Below are 26,212 nucleotides of genomic sequence, written 5' to 3'. Positions count from 1 at the left end.
GGAACTGAGCTGTGCCCTCCATAACTAGATTGAAGGACAACGACTTGGAACTAGGAAAACATCAAGGTGCTTAGGCTAATTGTTCAAAAGTCGTACAGCCCAATTAGCGTTTCTTAAACATAGCTGGTATTATCTGGACTCTTCCTGAACTGGCATGAAATACGAAACCGCTGAAAGAACTTGGAACCTGCATTCATTCAATTTCAGTGATTAAGAATTGAGCCTTGAGAAACTTTTAAGACTCTTTCTTCATCTCCAAGTCTTTTAAAATATATAAGAATCTAGTTGATGACTTGCAAATAAAGTATGTTTCATAATGGAAATAATTTGAGAAATTTCAAAATGACTGACTAACTTGGTTGATAACTCCAAAATATTAGATTGTTCATGTGGAATTCAAGGGTTTTTAGGTGCGGTGTGAGGCCCAATATTTCAGAGATTTCTTAACGTGAACTCTTGCTTTCATTAGAATGAAAAATAGATTCTAGTGGATAAGTTTATCAACAAGGTGAGAGTGCCCATGGCATATTTCACTGGACATGGAAGAGATAGGAGTACAACATTCGGTCTAGCAGAATACAGTAATATTGAGCACTTATTATGTGCCAAGTTCTATGGTAAATTTGATGTCAGTTTTTAATTTTCATGTAGCAACTGTATGAAATAATTACTGTTATTGTCTATTTAACAGATGGGGGAATGGGGCTTAAAGTTGTTAATTACCTTGTGGGAGTTCACACAATTGATAAAAACATTCAAACTTAGGTCTGTGTGATGTCACCAGTTTTAACTCTTTACCATCTGTGCTCCATTGCTGAGGATACACATTTGTGAGCCAGATTAGACCTACTGTAGAAGAGAGAAAGTTTTCATAAAGGTCTTGGGTAGGTAGAACTTGGATAACGAAAAAAGAGGAGAGGATTGTTTTTCAGGGCCAACAGGGAGAGCCAAAGCAGGGAGGTATAAATAAGTCATAGAGGAAGTGAAAAAAACCTTTTTTTTTTCTAACTGTATGACAATTGTACTGTTTTCAAAGCAATTCTGTGTTTTGAATAAAACAATTTTAAAAAATATACAAAAGCACAAAAGGAAATTAAAATTACCCACAACCCCACTTCTCGGAAATATACAAATATAGATTTTAATAGTATCATTGCATATAGAAGTTTGTGTTTTTAACTACATATCATTCATATTTTCTATCCCTATGATATTATTATTCACTTTTGTTGTCAATCTAATTGCCCTGTTGTAGATTTATAATGAAAGCATCCACCAAAGTTGGTTTATTTTCATTTTTCCTTGTAATGTTAACAAATGATGACTCATCATGGATTTTTGCCTTTTATCAACATAACAAGTCCCAGAAATACTCTGAACGAGTCACTGAAATTGTTTTCTTTTGCATCTGTATTCCTTTGTCAGTTCTCTTATTTTTAAACCTTTGGCTCAATTTTGTTTTAGGTAGATGTTTTCGTTAGCTCCTCTGTTGTTATTTTTCTTTTAATAGATAGTTTTCAACCAATTTTCATTATTGTCTTGCTTCTGTTATTTTAAGCTTGCTAATTTTAATGTTTTTTTTACAATTTCTTTTCTATTCTGATTCCTGTTATTGTCCTGATTGTTTTCTGTTCCTCACCCTCTTTTTCTGCGGGTTCTTATTCTTTCACTGCTAAATAACCAGTAATATAAGTAAAGAGCATCCTGACATTAAACAGCAATAATTTTTAAGACAGACTTGTAGCAACAAAACTTGGAGAATTTGTTTAAGTCTCTAAAAGCCCAAGGCAATAGGTCTATTTTCAGAAATTGTCTTTTTTTTCATAAAGCCCAAATCAGTGTATTATTAGTCACATCAAATTTATTGGAGGGAATAGATTCCAAATTTGTGAAACATTATTTCACATATATAAACTGGCAAAATTATCACCTTGAATATGTTTCAAATGTAACGTCAGAATAATTAACAAGTTGTAAAGATTTCAGAAGTATGTGAATTAATTTTTATTAGTTTCATGTGTACAAAACAATGTAAAAGTTAGACATTTATCATTTATATCCCTCACACAGTGATAACCCCCCTCCTCCTATCCACTATCCCTCTGACGTCGAACACAGCCATTGCATTTCCACTCTCTGTTCCTAATGCTGTGCTCCACTTCTTGTAGCCATATATATATATACACACATAAACTTGTAGTTGACATTTAATATTGTTCAGCTTCAGCTTCAGGTGTACAGTGCAGTGATCAGGCATCTACATCATCCCTGAGGTGGTCTCCCTAATGAGACAAGTGTCCATCGGATACCCTATAAAATCTTTACAATATTATTGATTACAGTGAAGTAATTTTTTAAAAATTCTGTAAGAATCTACACTTCACTGGTAAGTTGGGGGTGGGAAATTCAAGACATACTATCTCTTTGGTATGAAAGTTTTATAAATATATCAAAATGTACTATGAAATTTAAAGATTGTGAAATAAGAGTACACAAGGGTATACCTACCATGTTTCTCTGAAAATAAGACCTACTTGGACCATCAGCTCTACTGCATCTTTTGGAGTAAAAATTAATATAATACCGGGTCTTATATAAGACCCGATATTATATTTCATTATATATTATATCATATTATATTATGCCTTGTCTTATATTATTATAAGACCTGGTATTTATATTATATTACAGTGTATTATATTATATTGTATTGTATTATATTATAAGATCCAGTCTTATATTAAAATAAGACCGGATCTTATATTAATTTTTGCTCCAAAAGATGCATTTTAGCTGATGGTCCAGCTAGGTCTTATTTTCGGGGAAACACGGTAACTTACAGAAAGAAGCTTAGCCATTTTCAGTGATTAGGTCATGGAAAAATCCAACATTAATTTTTCATGACAAAAATGGATGTCTCAAAGCATTTTGCAGTAGACATTAATTAGGCTGAGTTCTAATCCTATGATTTTCTCTAGGAAACAGCATGATATTGTTTACTAAGCACTTAACTATCACGTGCCCAGTGAGAAATACAGGTCGAGCAAGACAACACTTCAGTTTTTAGGATGGAAAAGTAAGGAGTCATAAAACCACTTGCTTGGGACCTTCATAGTATTTACCAAAAGTAATGATATAACCGAATCCTAGGACAGATGACTTCTTAACCCTTTTGCATAATTTGTTAGTTTAGCCAAAGGGAAATGAGTCCATTTTATTCTCCATAACATCGAAGTATTATTTTTATTGCTTAGATGTTAAAACCACAAATATTTGACTGTAATTTTTGAAGTGAAGTTTTAAAAAAGTCTTTACATATTTTGAATTCCCTTAGATCTGTGGAGAAAAGGCAATATTTAAAGCGGTCCAGTTTAATGTTTTTTTTTCCCCTCAAAATAGAAAGCATTTAATTACAAAGAAAAGGAAAGTGTTTCCCAAAGCTTGGATGATCTCAGGCAATTACAGAATCACAACACATCCTTTGAAGGATGTGTTTAAGAATGCAACCTGAGGTCGTTGTCCTCCTGTTCTAGTTCCCAAACAGGAAAAGATGCTAAGACCTAATACAGTGGTTCTCCACAGAACATTTCAAATACTCTGCTTTGGTTCAGTCCCTGTGAGACCCAATACGCGTATGCAAACGAAGTAAATACCGATGTGAACCACAGACTTCTGTGACTTGTCACTTTAACTTTTGGATTTGAGGATTTGGGATCCTGGCCATGTACGTATTTATGATATTTTCGATACTGAAGCTTTTGGTGAGTCCTTTCTGTCATCACATTTCCTATGAAATAACTATGGAAAACTAACAATCTGTGAAAAAGTCTAGTCAAGGGAAGGGAGCCATTTTGTGGGAGGACACCCCTGCACCTCCTACCCCTTTAGAAGGTTCTGGAAAACCCCAGCTGGCTTTGTGTACCGAAAGCCATGAGAAGAGGTTAGATCCCTGGCTTGCTGGATTCATGGCTTCTGTGTTTAATTTTGCATGAGAACATTTTGATATTTTTCCTGGTTGATAGTTATTAGAATTGTATATTTATCTAATTCAGGGTTCTGCAAAGTTTTTCTGTAAAAGGCAAATATTTTAGGCTTCGTGGGCCATACAGTCTGCTGCAGCTACAGACAATAAGTAAATGAATGGGTATCGCTGTGTTCCGATAAATCATTATGTACAGAAACAAACTGGAAAACAGTAATTGAGGATGGAGTGTAAAGCATCTGTGATGTCTCCTTTTCCTAGCTTAATGTTCCATGGGTTGAGATCAAGCAGAAAAAGGGTAAATAAAATTGATTTTTAAAGGAATTAAAAATACAGGCTGGGATTTATACCTAGAGGCCCCACTTAAATGCTCTTTGCAGGAGTGTTGACTAGTGTGAGGCTCTTTGATCCAACTGCTAAAAAACAAGTCCTCGTCACCTGTAACTCACCCTCATAAACACTGCTGATGCAATTTTTGTCCGTCGTGGTCATCCTCCTACATATTTGTGTTCCAGAGAAAATACGTAGTAAACAAGGGAATCTTTATTAAGGAAACTGTGTCATTTTTGTCTCTGCCAGATGACTTTTTTACTTATCTGGCGTTGGCGCCAAATGCTAATGGCATTTGGGCACATGACACTGCCACATTAAACTTAGAGACATAAGCTAATATGCTTTTCTCCTGTTTATTGCTTCTCTTTGCCTGTGGTTTCCTGCCCACTGCAGTACATCCATAATAAGGCAGATTTCAGAAGGGTCCTTACCCCATCACTTAATCCTTTCCCCTTTAATGGCCCATAAATTTGACTACCATTTGCCTTGTTCTCTGCTTTTATAAAACAATGTTCTCATTTTCAAAAATGTTTTGAATAATTTAAAAGTTGTTTCAAAAGTAGAACATTTTCCCAAGTGGCATCCCCAAAATTTGGGTTGGTTTTATAACTTTTACTTCTCACAGTTCTAGTGCCTTAATCGACCTCCGTTGATAGATATATTTTGAGCATTTACTATGGGCAAGACATTCTATTAAGTGCTGTACCAAACTAATATCTGCTGTTCCACTGGAGCAATTAGATAAAAATTGGAGACAAATATCAAAGGTACATTTTTAAGCTACCAAAAAAATCAGTTTCACGTAGGATATTGTCCGCAGTTATCTGTACACCACACTCTATTTTCTGATTGACTTTGCTGGAGGAGATTTAGATACAGTGTTCTCAATACCAAATATACTGGTATATTCTGAGAAAATCATCATCCAAGTTAGTTATCTGTGTAGTGAAGATAGAAATACGAGCTTCTTCGGTACAGCATGATATATTCAGAACCTAGCCACTTCCTTAGACCAGGGCTGTGCCTACGTGGAAAACTATGTCGTTGTGATCACGGAGAATACATGATTTTGTACTCTTGATTGTTTTCATTTTAACACTATAAAATGAGTATTTCTCCATGTGATTATAAGATAATGTTTAATCACTGCCTGATAAATGAGATACCGTTCCCCTATTCTTTTACAGTTTGGATGTGTCTGTTTCTGAAAGACTAGTTTTTAAAGAGCAGTTTTAGGGTCACAGCAAAATTGAGAGGAAGGTACAGGGGTTTCCCAAGTACGCTCTGCCCCCACACAGGCATAGCCTCCCCCACTATCAACACCACAACCAGAGGGGTGCATTTGTTACAACTGATGACCCTACATTGACACATCATCACCAGCCAAAGTCCATAGTTGACATTAAGCATCACTCTTGGTGTTGTACATTCTGTATTGTTGGACAAATGTATAATGACGTCGATCCATCACTATAGTTATCATAGAGTATTTCACTTTCCCCCAAACCGTCTGTGCTCTACCTATTCATTCCTCCTCCACAACCCTGGCAACCACTGCTCTTTTTATCGTCTCCATAGCTTTGCCTTTTCTAGGCAAAACTCAACTTTTATAGTTGAGATCATACAGTATTTTGTGTCTATTTTTCACTGTGTAAATTATGATACCATAAAATAATCTACCCGTATCAAGATTTTTCCACTCTCAGGATTATTTTCTTATGCCAGATTCATACACAAACTGAATGAAAGGGGACATCATTATGTATTTCATTTTACAAATTGACTATTTTATTTTATTTTTTTAAGTTTGTTTTTTATTTTATTTTATTTTTTAGCATATTTTTATTAGTTTCAGGTGCACAAAACAATGTAATAGTTAAACATTTATCATTTATATCCCTCACAAAGTGATAACCCCCCTCCCCCTGTCTACTACCCCTCTGACATCGCACACAGCCATTACATTTTCACTGCCTCTATTCCTAATGCTGTACTCCACTTCTTGTAACTATATATATGTAAAATTGTAGTTGACATTCATTATTGTTCAGTTTCAGCTTCAGGTGTACAGTGCAGTGATCAGGCATCTACAAAATCCCTGAGGTGGTCTCCCAAATTGACTATTTTAGTAGATAGAAAGTAGAACCATACATTGTTTGATGAGAAAAATGTGACTTTATTTTTTGCATTTTTATTTTTTGGACATCTACTCATGTTGAATCTTTTTCGCCAATGTATTAGCAATTTCTTTTTCACTATTTGTGAATTATATGTTGCTCAACTTTATATAAATGGTTTTAACAACTTTCTTAAACATTTATATTGAGCTTTTAAAATAAATTGCCATATTCATTACATTTCTCAATTTAGTGTTTGCCTATTTATTTTCCTAGCTATACTTTGAAATTCAGATATTTTGTGATTTATTCTAGTCATTTGTATCAATATTACTTTATGGTTTCTTTCTGCTCTGAGAGTGAGGAAGCCCCCCTGCCCATACTTAAAAAAATATTCATGTCTGTGTTCTTCTAGGATTTTATTGATTAATTTTACATTTATTTATGTAACCCAGCTGAAATTTATTTTGCTGCATGAAATAAGATGAATATATAAATTATTTTCTCAGTACCTAAAAAATAGTACCACCATCATTTATCCCTTTCCCAGTGCTTTATGATGTGCTTCATCATATATTACATTTTATATATGACAGGATCTTTTTTTGAATTACCTAGTAGAGGTCTCCAAACTTTTTTGATCCCACATGCCTACCAATACAAATTATTTGTGTATGTACCGTCAATATATGTATATTTACTTTTATTATATACTTGTACTACTGTCAATTCATATGCTAGCAGTAATATTAATTTATATCTTGAGATCAGATGGAAATATACTTTCTAATATTTGTCATCCCGCCTCTGGTGAATTTATTTTTGCATGTTACACACTGCTTATCACATGGTTTCTATTATTTTTAGCTTTGTTAAAAATTAGATATTACTATCATTACAGTTCTTTTCTTTTTTTACAAATTTATATTGGGGAACAGTGTGTTTTTCCAGGACCCATCAGCTCCAAGTCAAGTTGTTGTTGTTTTCAGTCTAGTTGTGGAGGGTGCAGCTCACTGGCCCATGTGGGAATCGAACTGGCGACCTCGGTGTTATGAGCACCACGCTCTAACCACTGAGCAAACCAGCTGCCCCTGTTTTAGCTTTATGTTATACTTTAATTTCCCTTATATCTAGTTTTTCCCTCAGGGTTATTCTTTCTTCAAACATTTATTTGATATTCACTTCTACATAAACATATGTATCATTTTGTAGTTTCCTGAAAAATCCCATTTGGACTATAACTGTAGCTTTATTGAACTTATGTATTTTTCTATTTTGCCATCTTTAGATGGTCTTCTACTTCTTGGTCACAGTATAGCTTTTGTCATCTTTATGTCTCTTGACAGAAGTTTGAAAATGACTCTTAAAAATGATTAATGTTACTTAATTCCAGGCACTGTATGTATATACTTGCTGCTATGGAAACTTGATGTTTTCTCTTTTTTCTATGTTATTATTATTATTATTATTATTATTATTATTATTATTAGGGAGGGCACAGCTAACAGTGGCCCATGCAGGGATCGAACCGGCAACATTGGCATTATTAGCACCGCGCTGTAACCAACTGAGCTAACTAGTCACCCCTCTAAATTATTTTTAACAGGTTATTGCAAGTATAGGGTGACTTTATAATTTTAACATCCAAACCAGTTTAATTTTGAGAGTGAAAGGGGGCACTATTAATTCTAACACTGGGATAGCAGGCATAAATGAATCTCACCTAGGGAAACCAGGCTGCTTGTTAATTCTAGGAACCCAGAAAGCTTTGTACACTGGAGAATGCAAATGTAGAAAATTCTTGAAATAACTTCCTCTGTGAAGGGGAGGAATAAGAGAATGGTAGAGGCAGGGCAACACAGGATCAAATACTGTTGTTTATTTTTAATTGAACCTATTTAAATATTGGTAAGAAGAAATCAGTAAAAATAGAGATGTTCAAATTATATTCAAAGGGTGAGTAATTAATGAAGAGAGGTCTGTGCTTAGTAGGAAAAAGGGAAAGATGGCTTCGTATGAAAATCAATTTGCAGGTAGAGGCTGGGTACCAATGTTATTCCTGTCACCTATCAAAACATATACCGTGTTTCCCCCAAAATAAGACCTAGCCAGACCATCAGCTCTAATGCGTCTTTTGGAGCAAAAATCAATATAAGACCGGTCTTATTTTAATATAAGACCAGGTCTTTATAATATAATATAATATAATATAATATAATATAATATAATATAATATAATATAATAATATAATTAATATAATATGATACCAGGTCTTATATTAAATTTTGCTCCAAAAGATGCATTAGAGCTAATGGTCCAGCTAGGTCTTATTTTTGGGGAAACATGGTACCTTGGTGAAAAAGACACAACAAACTGGTTATTTAGTATATGTATGTGCTGCTGAAGCAAGCGAGCACTGAACTGGTTATTTAAAGAAGGTAAAAGACTTGGTTTACCTATCATACGAGGTCTGACAATTAAGTTTGCAAACTCATCCTAGACAAAGTGCTGCATACCTCATTGCTGAATATCACTACGGTCACTTTTGAAGTACTCCCCTTGGGAAGCTATGCACTGATGCCAGGGCCTAGTCCACCCTTCAAAGCAATTTTGGAACTCTTTTTCTGGAATGGCCATCAGAGCTGTCATCCTATTACCCTTGATGTCCTGAATGTCATCAAAATGTCTTCCTTTCAATATTTCCTTTATCTTTAGGTAAAGAAAGAAGTCATTGGGAGCCAGATCAGGTGAGTAGGGAGGGTATTCCAATGCAGTGATGTGTTTACCAGCTAAAAACTCCCTCACACACAGTGCCGTGTGAGCTGGTGCGTTGTTGTGATGCAAGAGCCATGAATTGTTGGCGAAAAGAACTTCAAGTCGTCTCACTTTTTCACTCAGCCTTTTCAGCACTTCCACATAGTAAAGTTGGTTCACTGTTTGTCCAGTTGGTACAAATTCATAATGAATAATCCCTCTGATATCAAAAAAGATTAGCAACATCGTTGCAACAAGTTCACAGACTTACTTGTCAAACCTCATAGGTCCAGTCCAGGGCAGATGTTTTACAAGGTGAGTATGGTAGTGGATAGGAGTAAAAGGTGCAGGTGAGAGGGGCCTGGTATAGAGACGGAAGAGGCCGGTAGGGAGACAATTAAATGTGAGAAAATGGTAAAGTCGAGGGAGACAGTAATGGTCTCAGTGACGCTGAAGAAGCAAGGTGGTCAGAGTCAGTGGGGATGTGAGAACTGGGAAGAACCCCAGTGACTTATTTGCACTCTTTCCAACAGATGAATCTGTTCTACAGTGTTTCTGAGTGAGGTCCTAGGTGCTATGACGTTTAAAAGATGAAGGCACTAAAAGACTCAGTGGAGACATGAGAAGTCCACACACACAGGGAATTGCCCTGGGAGGATGGATGGGATTGGATTACACATAGTAATCCGCATTCCAGAATGCCCAGTGAATATTAGCGAGTGCTCAGGGGGGGTCCTGGAGATGACCATAATGAATTGGCGTAGACTATGGTTTAGTGAGGTGGCATGAGTTTCCAAGAAGCAAAGCTGTGTTATTTTTTCTACATGAGTGTAAATATATGTAGAGTGTTGGACAGTAAACAGGCTCTGATTAAGAAAGCTTCAGAGGAGGGCCGGCCCGGTGGCTCAGGCGGTTAGAGCTCCGTGCTCCTAACTCCGAAGGCTGCCGGTTCGATTCCCACATGGGCCAGTGGGCTCTCAAGCACAAGGTTGCCAGTTCAATTCCTCGAGTCCCGCAAGGGATGGTGGGCTCTGCCCCCTGCAACTAAGATTGAACACGGCACCTTGAGCTGAGCTGCCTCCCGGATTGCTCAGTTGTTGGTTGGAGCGCGGGCTCTCAACCACAAGGTTGCCAGTTCAATTCCTCGAGTCCCGCAAGGGATGGTGGGCTCTGCCCCCTGCAACTAAGAATGAACACGGCACCTTGAGCTGAGCTGCCGCTGAGCTCCCAGATGGCTCAGTTGGTTGGAGTGTGTCCTCTCAACCACAAGGTTGCCGGTTCGACTCCCGCAAGGGATGGTGGGCTGTGCCCACTGCAACTAGCAACGGCAACTGGACCTGGAGCTGTGCTGCGCCCTCCACAACTAAGACTGAAAGAACAACAAATTGAAGCTGAACAGAACCCTCCACAACTAAGACTGAAAGGACAACAACTTGACTTGGAGAAAAAGTCCTGGAAGTGCACATTGTTCCCCAATAAAGTCCTGTTCCCCCTCCCCAATAAAAAAAAAAGAAAGCTTCAGAGGAATGGCGTCCTCTGACGGAAGTCAGGTTTTAGTTGACTTTTGTGAAGAATTTGTATGTAAGGGATGTAGGAGCATAGCATTGAATGAGGCTCATGGAGGACCCAGTGCAAAGATTGGTTTTTTTGAGGGGGCGGTGTTCTTGTATTATTGAGAGAAGTACAAACTAGTATGAAGAGAAGAGTAACAGGGATGTGTGTGCACTCTGGTATCGCGTTGACTTGGCCTAAATCCTAGGGCCCCCAGTAAAAGCCCTGTAAGTGTGAACAAGTTATTAACTTGAGTTCCTTGTTTGTAAAATGAAGTTATAACATATGCAGCTCATAGTATTATTGTAAAGAGTAAGTAATGAGTTAATGCACGTGTACTGCTTAGCCCATTGTAAGTGCTAAATAAAAATATTAGGTTGGTGCAAAAGTAATTGCGGTTTTTGCCTTGATTTTTAACCTTTTAAACTGCAATCACTTTTATACCAACCTAATAGTTATTATTATTAGGATCAATGACAATAAAGAGATGACCAAAGATAATAGAGACGTGAGGCCTAGTGGCATTCACTGACTTGAACGCTGAGTTAGAAATCTGGGGATGTTTGTATCTCTGGTCTAGTATGAGACACTTAGGCCATCATTTTGGAACATGGTGCTGGGGCACCAGTGGGCATGCCAGAGATACCCATCTGGTTTATCGGATGCCATGCTCAGGCCTTCAATAGTGGCAAGAGTAACAGTGGGAGTTAGAAGTGGGAAAGTAATGGGAAAAGTAAGGGTGATTCAACTATCCACTCTCTTACACCTTGCTACAGAGAGAAGTCATATTTAGGGGAAGAATTCGGGACTGTGAAAAAGATGAACTAATTATCACTTAAAATATGTTTTGTTACTATTTTGTGGTTGTGGCTATTCTATGTACTCAGTAGCCCTGCTAGATCCGAGGATTATTAGGAAGCATAGCTTATTTTTATATTCTTCCCTGAAAACCCTGGGTTCTTGCAGAAATCTTATGGATGAGCTACAGTGTCCAATGGACAATAGGAAACATCAAATCCACTACTTTTGAAAGATACTCTCACCTTAGAATTAGATCAAATAGGGTAGAAAAATCACCCTCTAATGTAAGGTTTGAGCTGTGTGACCTAAACCCCTAAACTCTTAGCCTAATGAACCATCTCTCTCCTCCATCTTATGTATACTTTTTATTTCTTTTTTAATTAGGAAATATATCAAAGATAGAGAAAAGCATGGAAGAAAATATTAATAGCTAATATTCCTTGTGTTTATTTTGTACTGGCACTGTTCTCTGTGCTTTACATGTATCAACCCACTTAATCCATAAAACTAGGCTATGAGATAGGCTGTTGTTAATATTCCTAATTTGCAGATGAAAATAGTCTCAGAGAGGCCATATAATTTCTCTAGGATCACACAGCTAGTAGGCAGTCTTTCTCTTAACCACTTACACTATAGTGCTTTTCATGCGCCATCTTTAACAAATTTTGCATATTTGCTTCAGATCTTTTTTAATTAAAAAAATTACAGAATAGAGTTCAAATCCCCTCGCTGTGTACTTCTACTGAATCCTTTCTCATCTTTCTTCCCAAAGGTAATCACTATCTTGAATTCGATGTTTATCAATTCCATGCATGTTTCTCCAATTTTCCTATATATGTATTTCTGCAAAAATACTACATAGAAGTAGTTTGCAAACTTTTTACACTTTGTTTTTTATTCTTAACATAACCTTTTTCAGATGTAGCCTTGTTTATATAGAGAGCTGAAGTTTGTTCTTTTTTATTGCTTTAGAGAGTACTCCAGTGAACAGACACTGTACCTGTTCTCTTGTTAATGAACCTGTGGTAGGTTGCATTATTCCCAGTTCTTCACCCCTCCCTGTATGTATACCCTTTTCAGTGTGACTGTTTAATTTTTTCCATTAGTGTCAGAATATATTTTCGCACCCTGTTAATGTTAGACTTAGCCATGTGACTTGCTTTGACCAAAGGAATGTTAGCAGGCGTGGCACAAAGGGGGCTTTATATGCGTTTCTACATTTGAACTTGCCCTCTTGCATTTCTGCCAATGTCATGGCAGGAAAAAAAAAAAAAGCCCTGGCTAGTCCACTTGTCCAAAAAGAATCAATGGCACATGGAGGAAATCTAAACCAAATCTGCGGCCTGGAACAAAGACCAGATCAGCTCAGCTGAGATCATTAGAGTCTCCTTAGGCAACCTACATATGTGAGCAAGAATAAGTAAGTTGTTTTAAGCCACTGATTTTGGGTGTGGGTATAGCTAACTGAGACAAACTTTGTTTGTTTCCCATATTTTACTACTAAAAACAATTGTGCTATAAATGATGTACAGATTTCCTTGACTATATCTGTGGGTTTCTCGAAGGTATACATCTCGAAGTTGAATGTCTGGATTATAGAGTATGCACGTTTTCAGCCTCACTAGGCACAGTGCTGGTTTTCTCTGCAAAGTGTAACTAATGAAATATGTTTTAGTGTTTGTTCTCCACGTCCTCACGAATAATTAATATTTCCAGAATTTGGTTTGCCATTTGGACAGGTGTGCAATCATATCTCATTTTACTTTACATTTCCATGATTACTAATAAGGTTTAACCTATTTTTCATATTTATTGACTACAAGGCGTGCCAAAAAAATATATACAAGTGAACACTTTGGTCAACGTTGCTCAAGCAGTGGTTTGCTGAAATCAGAAGTGTCTGGACGCTGATGGTAACCACTTTGAGCACCTCTTGTCATTGCAGAAGTCAAATGTGACTTGTATTCATCTTTTGTTATCAGTATATATTGAGTATTACAATTTTAATACAGTTTTTTCCTTTCTTAAAATGTGTATACATTTTTTGGCACCCTCTGTGTGTGTGTGTGTGTGTGTGTGTGTGTGTATGTGTATGTGTGTATCTTTAATTATAGTTGACATTCAATATTATTTTATATTAGTTTCAGGTGTACAGTGAAATGGTTAGGCATTTATATAATCTATGACGTGATCCCCTGATAAGTCCAGTACCCATCTTACACCCTACATAGTTTTTACAACATTATTGACTATATTCCCCATACTGTATTTCATATCCCTGTGACTATTTTGTGACTACCTATTTGTACTTCTTAATCGCTTCACCTTCCTCACCCAGCCCCCAAACCCCTCTCCCATCTAGCAACCATCAGTTTTTTTCTCTGTATCTGAGTCTATTTCTGTTTTGTTTGCTCATTTATTCTGTTCTTTAGATTTCACATATAAGTGAGATCATGTGGTATTTGTCTTTCTCAGTCTGACTTATTTCACTTGGCATAATGTCCTTTAGGTCCATCCATGTTGTTGCAAATGGTAAGATTTCATTCATTTTATTCCTTTGCCCATTTTTCTGTTTATTTTACAAGATTTTTAATGTTTCATATCTATCTGTTCTTGTTTCATTTATCCCATTGCCAATAATTTCTTTTTTTTTAATGGAGGTAATTGCTTTATTTATCTCTTTGAGCACCATAGAAACACTTCTTTTAAAGTCTTTCTCTAATTCAAGGACATGCAGACATTTTTCTGGAAAAGGACAGATAGTAAATATTGTAGGATTTGTGAGCAAGACTCCATTACAACTACTGAATTCTGCCATAGTAGTGCGAAAGCAGCCAGAGACCATACACACTTGAATGGGTATGGCTGTGTTCCAATAAAACTTTATTTACAAAAACAGGCATTAAGCTGGACTTAGCATGAGGGCCACCGGATTGCCTATGCTCTACAACTAATTTCATTTGGAGTAAATTCCTATTTAGGTGGCTGATTTTGTTTATTGTTCTTAGCAATATACAGAGGGTGCCAAAAAATGTATACACGTTTTAAGAAAGGAAAAAACTGTATTAAAATTACACTGATGGTTACCACTTTGAGCACCTCTTGTCATTGCAGAAGTCAAACGTGACTTGTATTCATCTTTTGTTATTGCTATATATTATTACAATTTTAATACAGTTTTTTCCTTTGTTAAAATGTGTATACATTCTTTTGGCACCCTCTGCATGGCTCTGTGTTTTAGATTTTGGTTTCTCTTTAAGGGTAAGTGCTTTTCCCCAACAATTGCCTTCACCCAGTTATAGAAGCCTCCACTCAACTACAAGTCAGGTAATTGTGAAATCTCACAAGAAAGGTGATACCTCTTTCCTCTAGACTATTTATTTATGTTATATATAATTCTGTCATTGAATATATTGCACTTTGTATTTCTGACAGAGGAGGAGAGTGGGGGGAGGAGTTAAACCCATATTTTCTAGTATTATTTTTATTAGTCTCAGGTGTACAAAACAGTGTAATATCGTACTTAGACATTTACACCCCTCACAAGGTGATAACCCCCTCCCCCAATCTACTGCCCCTCTGACATTGTATATAGCTGTTACAATTCTACTGACTCTATTCCCTATGCTGTACTCTACATCCTGTGTCTATATATTAAATTACAGTTGACATTCAATGTTATTCTACTTCAGTTTCAGGTGTACAGCGCAGTGGTCAGACGTCTACACAGGTCATGAAGTGGGCTCCCTAATAAGACAAGTGCCCATCTGACACCCTACAAGAATAGTGATCAAAACAGCATGGTACTGGCATAAAAACAGACACATAGATCGGTGGAACAGAATAGAGAGCCCAGAAATAAATCCGTACCTATATGGTCATTTAATCTACAACAAAGGAAGCAAGAATTTACACTGGGATAAAGACAATCTATTCAATAAAAGGTGCTGGGAAAACTGGACAGACACATGCCAAAAAATGAAGCTGGACCACCTCTAGTATGTTTTTAATTCCTTGGAAACAGAGTCTGTGTATTATTATTTCTCTGTGCCTAATGACGAGTAAAATATTTGCTGGACCTCTTGGTCTATTTTCATTATGAGTTTTAGAGGAATGTAGATTTAGAGAAAATAGTAAAATTGAATCAAAATATTTGATTTCAAAAGGTTTCTTATCTTCCAATATTGTACACTGCTAACTGTGAAGTAGAGAACCTTAAAAGGTATTTATAGACTCTTACTTTCTTACTACTTGATTAATCAGAATTGACCTGGAATGAGTTCTTACTGTAATGAGTATTCTGACAGACTCATTTGAAGAAAGTTAATAGAGACAAGGCTCTTCCTTTAGTATAATAACAATGATTATAATTAATAATTGTACATACATTTTTATCCAAACATAATTTGAATCCATTTACTTTGAGAGCCCTTGTACACAGAAAAAACATTAAACTGAATGAAAAGTTAGAAGTCTCAGAAGAGTTTCAAATGAAGCGATTAACACTGAGGACATAATTGAAGGACTGTTAACGGGAGTATTTCAAAGAAATGCTTTTCAAATGAAAGTCTTATTATATAGTAGTTAATTTTATTTTCTGACCTAAAAAAAGCATCAAAGGCTTGACTATATGCAGTTGATTATCAGTTTGCTTGTTAGCTCTAATTGCTCATAATTTGCATTTTTTTCTTAGCTTAATGCCAACATCATGCAGTGGACCCTGTCTATTTTTAAGTGATTTTTCACATCATAATTTCTCTTTTATATTGTGTAAAACATATTCCACTTTTCTTCTTCTTTACCTGTTACTATATTTTAAGTTAAATGCTGCACCATTATTTTACTTCAATGCAATCACATATTGAAGAGTTTTTGCACAATTTAAGAAACAAAGAGTTTTAAATTGGCACCATTCTGGGGGTTAGGATTTCTTTTTATTTTGTCCTTTCAGTTGAAGCTGGCCTGTATTTATCGTAGTCAACACATTTAAGTTACGCGTATGATCTATATGTATCTCTGACCAAAGATTAAAATGGAAAGTATCAATGTGCATTCTCGCCTTGAATAATCCCCACTAAATTATTTCAGAAAAAAGGGCCGACCTAATGTTATAGTCACTTTTGACTCCAGGGGGCAGTATAAAATAAGAAATGATAAGGTCTTACAGACTTGCAGTTTATATTTAATGTAATTATCAAGGCCAGAGGGAAATGATGGATTTTATGAAGCCAACCAAGATTTCACTATGTAAGTTATATCCTTGTGAGATGGCTCTTTAAATGGAGCCAGAGTGTCCATTTGAATCTTCATGCGCAGGCTAATAACTGCCGCCCTGCCATGTTTCAGTGTTTTCATCTGCACATCTTGTATGATTTTAACACAGACAATGTGGTTCCTCTAAAGGACTTTAAAAAATTCTCTATATTTCAAGTGGACCTTTCCTTATACATACACACGTACAAGTGAACAGGCAGGCTTACACCTACGCGTGTCATATAGACAGTCCGACATAAGAAGCTGTTAGCATACTCTAATGGCGATATACTTAAGCAGATGATGTACTAAAACGGCGGTACCAAAAGCTGTTTATTAAGTACCTACTTAATGGCAGGCTCTGTGCTAGGACGTTTATATATTCAATCTCATTCAACCCTGTAACAAAATCCCATTTTTACAGACAAGGAAATTGAATTTCAGCAGTTTACCCCAAACTGCCAACTAGCAAATGGCTAATGAGGATTCAAAAACATGTTATTTTTAATGTGGTAACCTCTATGCCTATACTCTACACGGCATATATTTTGTGCAAGAGAAATAAATACCAGTTAGAAACAGATTTTATGATCTCATTCTGGATGTCTGTTTTAGTGCCACAGCAGTTATTTTAAAAGACTCTCAGTTTTTGTTTGAGAAGAACAATTTTACCACTTCAGTATTTAGTGTGCACTTGCTAAAAATCACATCTCCAGACTAATGGATTTTAAAAGACCACCTTTCTCAGCTCCTAAAGTAATTCTGTCTCCATCGCAAAGGCTCTTGTGTTCAGTGCATAGGGTCTGGTTGTACAGGCTAGAATTACTTGACTCATCATATTAGAAAGACATGCAAAGAGCATTTTTGGCTACACAACCAAGGAATTAATATTTGGCTATTACTATGCTATGATCAGTCCATTATACATCCTGCCTTATCTACTTCACAGAGGAGTGCTAAGGACATCTGAGAGGATAAGCACTTAAAATCCTTTGTATTAAAAAAAAACAAATGAACCAGGATCCACCTTCATTTTCACCTTCCCGTACAGTGGTGATATGGGTGGACTAGATTAAATTAGGAATTCAGATTGATAAATGGTGATTGCAAATCCTTGAAGAACATGTGAGTTAAGCTCTAAAGTAACTGGTATTAATAAATATTGTAAAATACTTACCAGTGCTTAGAGTGATAGATTGTTAGACATGATAGAGACCGTAAAAGTTCCCTTACTCCAATTCCCTCCTTTTACACATGTGGAAATTGGTCCGTGAAAAGGCTGAGCATTGTGTAGCAAACCCATTTAAGAGTAAACATCATTATGACATCATTCCATAAGAAGTACTGTTTACATGACCTTGACAAATCCAGTCCCCAAACCTAGATTATAATTGTCCATTACATATTACTAGTCCGTATATACTGGGGGGGAGGGGATGCCAAAAAAATGTATCCAAGTGGACACTTTGGTCAACGTTGCTCAAGCAGCAGTTCGCCGTAATCAGATGTGTCTGGATGCTGATGTTAACCACTCTGAGCACCTCTTGTAATTGCAGAAGTCAGATGTGACTTGTATTCCTCTTTCGTTATGGGTATATATTGAGTATTACAATTTTAATACAATTTTCCTTTCTTAAAATGTGTATACGTTTTTTTGGCACCCTCTCTCTATATATGCAACAGGAATTTCAGAAGGGGCTCTTTAACTTACAATTTATAAAGATAATAAAATGATTGAGAAGAAAGCAGTGTTCAGATATTCGTTTAAAATTCCCTTTCAACAGGAAGAAGTGCTGAAACCCTGAGGAAAATGGCTGCCTTCTTTGCTCCTTGACTTTTTCTCCAGACTCTCTATCTGGGTACTGCTTAGCATCCTTTTAGATCCCACACTGTGGGGGTCTCCCTGGCTATCTTGGCATGCTCTCTCTTTTGTAGTAGGACCTTAATTACTAATTGCAGAGGTGTCTTGGTCTCTTTTGCATCTGGAATTGTTTAAAGTTCAGATTTTTAAATAACAACTCTTCCTCAATTGATTCTAAAGGAGGCTGTTTTCCTCTAAATTGGATCTGCAACATGACTTCTCATTACAGGAAATGGCTTATCTCTCTATTTGTATGGGTCTGCAGGTTTCTGCTTCTCTGAACCTCTCCCTCTACTGCTAGTGACTTCTCCCTGCTGAGACACTTAATGGCAGGCTGCTGGGATGGTTATATTCCTTTCATTTTTGTGGGTAGTCTAACATCTAGGTTGGGATCTGATCTACAAAAATTTCCTCCAGTGGAAAGAGGCATAGATCTATAGTACTTTATAGAAATACAAGTCCATGTCCTCTGGTTATGGCAGGCGTGAAGTTTACTCTTCAAACCATTTAATTTCTAGTTTGTTCAATAAACATTAGGATTTTGACCATTTATAACATTGTTTTAAATTAAAATTTATTAGGGTGACAATGGTCAACAAAACTACCTAGGTTTCTAGTGTACAATTCTATAATACATCATCTATATATTGCATTGTGTGTTCACCACCCAGAATTATTTCTCCTTCCATCACCATATATTTGACCCTGTTTACCCTCTTGTACCACACCCTTCCCCCCTTACCCTTTGGTAACCACTAAACTGTTGTCTGTGTCTATGAGTTTTTGTTTCTTCATTTGTTTGTCTTGTTCCTTTGTTGCCTTCAGTTTTATTAGTTGGTGCAAAAGTAATTGCAGTTTTTGCAATTATTAACCTTTTAAACCACAATTACTTTTGCATCAACCTAATATATCCCACATATGAGTGAAGTCACACGGTTCTCGACTTTTTCTGACTTACTTCACTTGGCATGATAATCTCAAGATCCATCCATGTTGTCGCAAGTGGTACTATTTCATCTTTTCTTATGGCTGAATAGTATTCCACTGTGTATATATACCACATCTTCTTTATCTAATCATCTGTCGAAGGACACTTTGGTTGTTTCCATGTCTTGACCACCGTAAATAATGCTGCAATGAACATCAGGGTACATATATATTTATGGATAAATTTTTTCAGATTTTTTGGGTAGATACCCAGGAAAGGGATTGCTGGGTCATATGGTAATTCTATTCTTAATTTTTTGAAGACCCTCCATACTGTTTTCCATAGTGGCTGTACCAATTTACATTCTCGCCAACATAACTATTAAGTTTATTTTTGGTATTAGCTGAATAATTAAAGCATTCAGAAGGGAACTCTATGTTTTGTCCCCACATAATCACCCAGACAAGTTGTCTGTATACACGTATTCTCTCCACCTTCTTTTCAATGACAGTAGAAACACCATCATTCTTATTAAAGCTCTTCTTGTCCACTTATACCTCATATCCCATCTCTTCTTGCATGTTCAAGAATAGTAGACCCTCCACCATCTCCTTTCTCATTCTCTGCTGGATGCTTCTCAGCAGTAAACAAATGTACTCTAGTTTCTCCCATTTTAAAGTCAAACTCTTTCTTCATCCCTTGCTTCTAAGTTCTGTCTTTCCTTCACATCAAAGCTTGCATATTTGCATTTGCCTCCATATTCACTGTTATTTCTTTAGCTGCCACACATTTAGGCTTGTGTCCCCTCCACTCCACTGAAACTGCTCTGGTCAAAGTCATCAACAACTTCCATGGTGCCAAATGCAATTATTAAAAACATCATTATGACATCATTCCGTAAGAGATACTGTTTACATGACAGTACCTCTTATTAAACCTTACATGTTAATTCTCAAGTCATTCAGCCTATTAAGTGTTATTCCACAGAGCTGACCCAGCCATCTGTAAAACTCATCTCCTCTTGCCTTCTGGAATATCACACAATCCAGGTTTTACTGCTGCCTCACTGGCCACTGTTTATTAGTCTTCTTTTCTGTGTTCCTCCTTCTCTTTCTAATTCTTACAGTTTGGAGTTTCCAGGGTTTCATCTTTGGCCTCCGTCCCCAGCTGTACTCATTCTTCAGTCCTATGACTACATTCTGTCTATATTGTTACAGTTTGCTAATTTTTATATGTAATTTTTTTTTAAAAGATTTTATTGGGGAAGGGGAACAGGACTTTATTGGGGAACAGTGTGTACTTCCAGGACTTTTTTCCAAGTCAAGTTGTTGTCCTTTCAATCTTAGTTGTGGAGGGTGCTGTTCAGCTTCAAGTTGTTGTCCTTTCAGTCTTAGTTGTGGAGGGCGCAGCTCAGCTCCAGGTCCAGTTGCCATTGCTAGTTGCAGGGGGCGCAGCCCACCATCCCTTGCGGGAGTCGAACCGGTAACGTTTTGTTTGAGAGCCCACTGGCCCATGTGGGAATTGAACCGGCAGCCTTCGGAGTTAGGAGCACGGAGCTCCAACTGCCTGAGCCACCGGGCTGGCCCCCTAATTTATATTTTTAACTTGAATTCTCTCCAAGTTCTAGACTTATGTTTTCAGCTGCCTCTATGCCATCGCCACTTGGAGAGCTTTCTTAAATTTAACATGGCTGAAATGGAAGTTTTGATCCCTGCCCTTTCGCTCTCACCCCACATCTACTCGTCTCCTATTATCCATCTCAATAATTAGCATTATCAAGAAAAAGGAACCCTCATACACTGTTGGTGGGAATGTAAATTGATACAGCCACTGTGGAAAACAGTATGGAGCTTCCTCAACAAAATTAAGAATAGAATTACCATATGACCCAGCAATACCTCTCCTGGGTATCTACCCCAAAAATCTGAAAACATTTAGCCCTATGTTCATTGCAGCATTATTCACGGTGGCCAAGACATGGAAACAACCAAAGTGTCCTTTGGTAGATGATTGGGTAAAGGAGATGTGGTACATATACACAATGGAATACTACTCTGCCATAAAAAGGATGAAATAGTGCCATTTACAACAACGTGGATGGATCATGAGATTATCACGCTAAGTGAAATAAATCACAAGAAAAATTCAAGAACCATGTGATGTTACTCATATGTGGGATATAAAACTGAAAGCAACAAACAAGACAAATAAACAAAAACTCATAGACACAGACAATAGTTTAGTGGTTACCAGAGGGTAAAGGGGGTCAAATATATGGTGATGGAAGGAGAACTGACTCTGGGTGGTGAACACACAACGTGATATATAGATGATGTGTTATAGAAATGTACACTTGCAACCTATATAATTTTACTAACCAATGTCACCCCAATAAATTTAATAAAAAATTAAAAAATATTAACACCACCATTTATCCAGTTGCTCAAATCAAAATATTAGGTGTCATTTTTTTATTCCTCTCTCTCGTTCTCTATATCCAATCCATAGTAAGTCCTTTGAGTTCTGTCTCTCTCTCTGTCTGTTTTTATCTGTCTATCTCTCTTTTGTAATCCTTCAAACTTGTCCCTTTCTGTCCATTTCTCCTTTTGTCACTCTAGTCCAAACCACCATCACTTATATCATGAACTTAACCAGTTTCCTTGTTTCCTTTTGTAGCCAAAGTGATCTTGGTAGAACATAAAGCAAATTATGCTACACTTTTGCTTAATAGCTTCTAGTGGCTTCCCATGACTTACAGTAAAACCCAGACTCCTTACCGTGACCTCCAGGGCCCTATATGATTTAGCTCTTGTCTACCTTTGTTAACCAGTCCCTATTGCTAACTTTGCCATGCTGGCCTTCCTTCTGTTTCTCCAACGTACCAAGCTACTTCCTACGTCAGATTTTTGCATTTCCTGTATGCTCTTCTGGGAATCATGTTCCTTAATATCTTAGTAGGCTCGCTTCTTCCCTCCCTCAGCACTTTGTGAAGTTGTATCTCCCTCACCTGTTACTGTCAGACTACACTGTTACTTAAAACAATAAAAGTCTTCCTAGCACTTATCTCTGATCTTACCTCAGCTATTTGTATATTTTCTAAAAGTTGTTATCAGAACCCACTAAGCTCCATGAGAAGAGGAACCTTGGCTGTCTTGTTTATCACTAGATCCCTTGACTTTGAACAGGGTCTGGCTAAAGTAGGTGTGAGGTAACTATTTGTTAGATGATTCAATTTTGCCTGATTTTCAAGCTATTTGAATTTTTCCTTTTTTATGAAGATGTATAACTGAATCTGAGATATCTGACAGTTTGATGTGTAAATTGGATGCTATATGTTGAAATAGTTTCCAAAATGTGATCTGCCTTTATTCACTGTATCTGTTCAAAATTAATATGTTATTTAACGCTCCACAGATGGTTCATATTTTGTTGATCTAATTTTAAGATGACATAGCAATTGTCCATATTGTTTGCTGCTTTTACATTTTGTTTGAAGAACACAGGTTTCTTTATGACTATACACACACACTATTAAGAACTAGTTATGTTTGTTAATAAAGATAGATTATTTAAAATTTGCCATTTTATTACGAAAATTTTAAGTATGTAGGAAAGTTGAAAAAATTTTTCAATTGACACCTATATATCCATCACCTAGACTCTAATATTAACATTTACTATACTTGATTTATTGCATATCTATCCATGGATACATCCTTCTTTCCCGATAGATATATTTTTAAAGACTTTTAATTTATTTAAGATAATATTTTCCTAAGTTCTTTAATTAGAAAAGAAGCAAGTTGCTACATATTTTGACTTCCAGACCATTAGAATGGAATCTTATAGTATGTGAAACCACTGCACATACGACTTAAAATTTATAGAAGCCAAAAATTAAAGTTGAGTTTTGAAGCTGCTACTCATATACAGTGACAGATAATGTCATGGTGGGTGACAAAGGAACTCGGTAAAAATGAATTTTAGCATTTAATTGAAGATGTTAATTCTAAACTAGAAGCAATGGAAAAACTAAACATTGTAATTAACAAGGCTATTAGAAAAATAACCAGAGTTGACTTCATTCTTCTCTTGGTGGACATTGATGGCCATTGTCTCTTTTTCACCTTCATTTAATTAGTCTGTTTCACTGCTAATGGACACCTGTGCTAGTGAGTAGTGAGGGGAAAGTATAAATGACAGCATCCAAATTGATTTAAGTCATGCAATGAGATAATGAATTATTTCATTGCTAATTAATTCATAGAATCATAGAATATTGATTAATAGAATCATATATAGAATGTCAGAAGCAGAAGGTCCTTAACAGATCACCTAGTCCAATTGCTTCATTTTACTAATGGGAAAACTGAGGCCCTGAGCAGGAAAAGCATCTTTTTCAAAGTCACACTTTTCTGAATCATGCATAACTGAAACACTAAGCTATGTCTAGAAGCTGCCTTCCTTCTTTGCTTGCAGAAAGTCATAAAGAAAGATTTCACTTTCCTGGCCTAGATTATCACTTGTGTTCTCCTAGTTTTGACATTTGTTCATTATCTGATTGGGCTTCAATTGCACCCTGTCGTTTTCTATGTTTTTAAATTGCGTTGACAATATTTTAAATGACACTAGTACTTAGGGTTCAATTAGCAATAGAAATTATTAGTGTAATGGACAGTGAGTTTCTGTTTAATTTGCATATTCTTCTGGGTTTTTTTTTTTCCTGCTGAATCTTTCTCCAGTTTTCCTGAGTTACAAAGACTTGACCAAAGGTGGGAAAAAAACAACAACAAAAAACAACAACCTAAAAACCTCTAAATACCATCAGAGGCAGATGCAGGTTTTGTGGCCTAAAGTTTATACAGTAGGGTCTTTAAATACAAATATAAAGGCAAGAAAGAATATTTTAATGGGCTCATATAAGTGAGGGGCTCTGAAGCTTAAGCTTCATTAACTTCACTGTAACCCGCCTCTGAATGTCAGAGCAAATAAATTAGCTAGGTAAATATTTTTTATTGTATAGGGAGGGAACAAAAGGAAGCTAATACAAGGTATGATCACAAAATATGGTGAATGTTTAAATTTTTAAAAAATGTATTACAGTAAAAGACACATTACCATGAACCCCCCTCAAAATACTTCCCTTTGCTTCGAACACACTTATCCCATCGTTCTTGCCCCTTTCTGAAGCAGTTCTGGAAGTCGTCTTTCGTGAGTGTCTTTAGTTGTGCTGTCGTGGCTACCTCGATGTCTGGAATTGATTAAAAATGTTTACCTTTCATGGTCACTGACTTTGGCAAAGAGCCAGAAGTCACACGGTGCCAGATCCGGTGAATAATATGGATGAGGACACACCATAATATTTTTATTTGACAGAGATTGCCATCCCAGAAGCAATGTGTGACATGGAGTGTTGTCATGATGGAGGATGAAACCATTTGCCCATTTCTCAGGCTGTTTTCTATACACATTGTTTCTTAAATGCTTGTAGAGACACTCACGAAAGAAGACTTCCAGAACTGCTTCAGAAAGTGGCAAGAATGACGGGATAAGTGTGGTTGAAGCGAGAGGGAGTATTTTGAGGAGTATTCATGGCTATGTGTCTTTTACTGTAACAAAAATTTTATTTAAACATCCTCCGTATTTTGTGATCACTCCTTGTATTGTCTAAGTACCTACTGTGTGACTGGTGTTATGCTAACCACTTTACACATAGTATCCTATTTAACCCTCACAAAATGATGAGACTGATACTACAAATGGGCTGTGTTTCATAAGTCGGGCTTGTCTAATAAATGGCAAAAGCAGTGTTTGAACCTAGGTCTTTCTGATTCCCAAACCTGTGCACATTCTACTGTACCCTTATAGGAGAACAGCTGTTACCACAAAATGTTTGTTTTCCTTCAAAATTCATGTGTTGAAACTTAATCCCTGATGTGATGGTATTTGGAGGAGGGACCTTTGAGAAGTGATTAGGTCATGAGGATGAAACCCTCATGAATGAGATTCGTGCCGTTATGCAATGGGTCCCAGAGAGCTCCCATGTCTCTCCTGCCATGTGAGGAGGACACAGCAAGAAGATGGTTGTCTGGGAGCCAGGAAGACAGCCCTCACCATACACTGAATCTGCCAGCACCATGATTTTGAATTCCCAGCCTCAGGATCTGTGAGAAATAAATTGATGCTGTTGACAAGCCACCCAGTCTGTGGTGTTCTGTTATAGCAGCCCGAACCGACTAAGACAGAATGTAACCACTAATATGGTGGAAATATTAGATCAGTGGTTCTCCACCATGACAGCACATTAAAGTCATGTGGGGAATTAAAAACAACAACACATGCCAGGGCCCCACCCCAAAACAATAAAGTCACAATATCTGGAGATGTGATCCAGACTCTGTTTCTAATGTGCAACCGAGCTTTGAAACCACAAGATTAGATTAACCCATTTGTAACATTGTGTTCTTTGCAACAGAGAGAGCCTCTGTAGCACCAGGGTCACCATGTGGCACAACTACAACGAGCATAATTCACAGTTTAGTGTGTGTGCATAGCGCCTCCCAGAGTTGTGCAGTACACAGCCTGTATGACAATAAGGGGCGATCCTGATGAAAACGCTCTAGAAATTGAC

This window comes from Rhinolophus sinicus, chromosome X (assembly GCF_036562045.2).
Source record: "Rhinolophus sinicus isolate RSC01 chromosome X, ASM3656204v1, whole genome shotgun sequence".
Lineage (NCBI taxonomy): Eukaryota > Metazoa > Chordata > Mammalia > Chiroptera > Rhinolophidae > Rhinolophus > Rhinolophus sinicus.
This window is presented reverse-complemented; position numbering follows the sequence as displayed.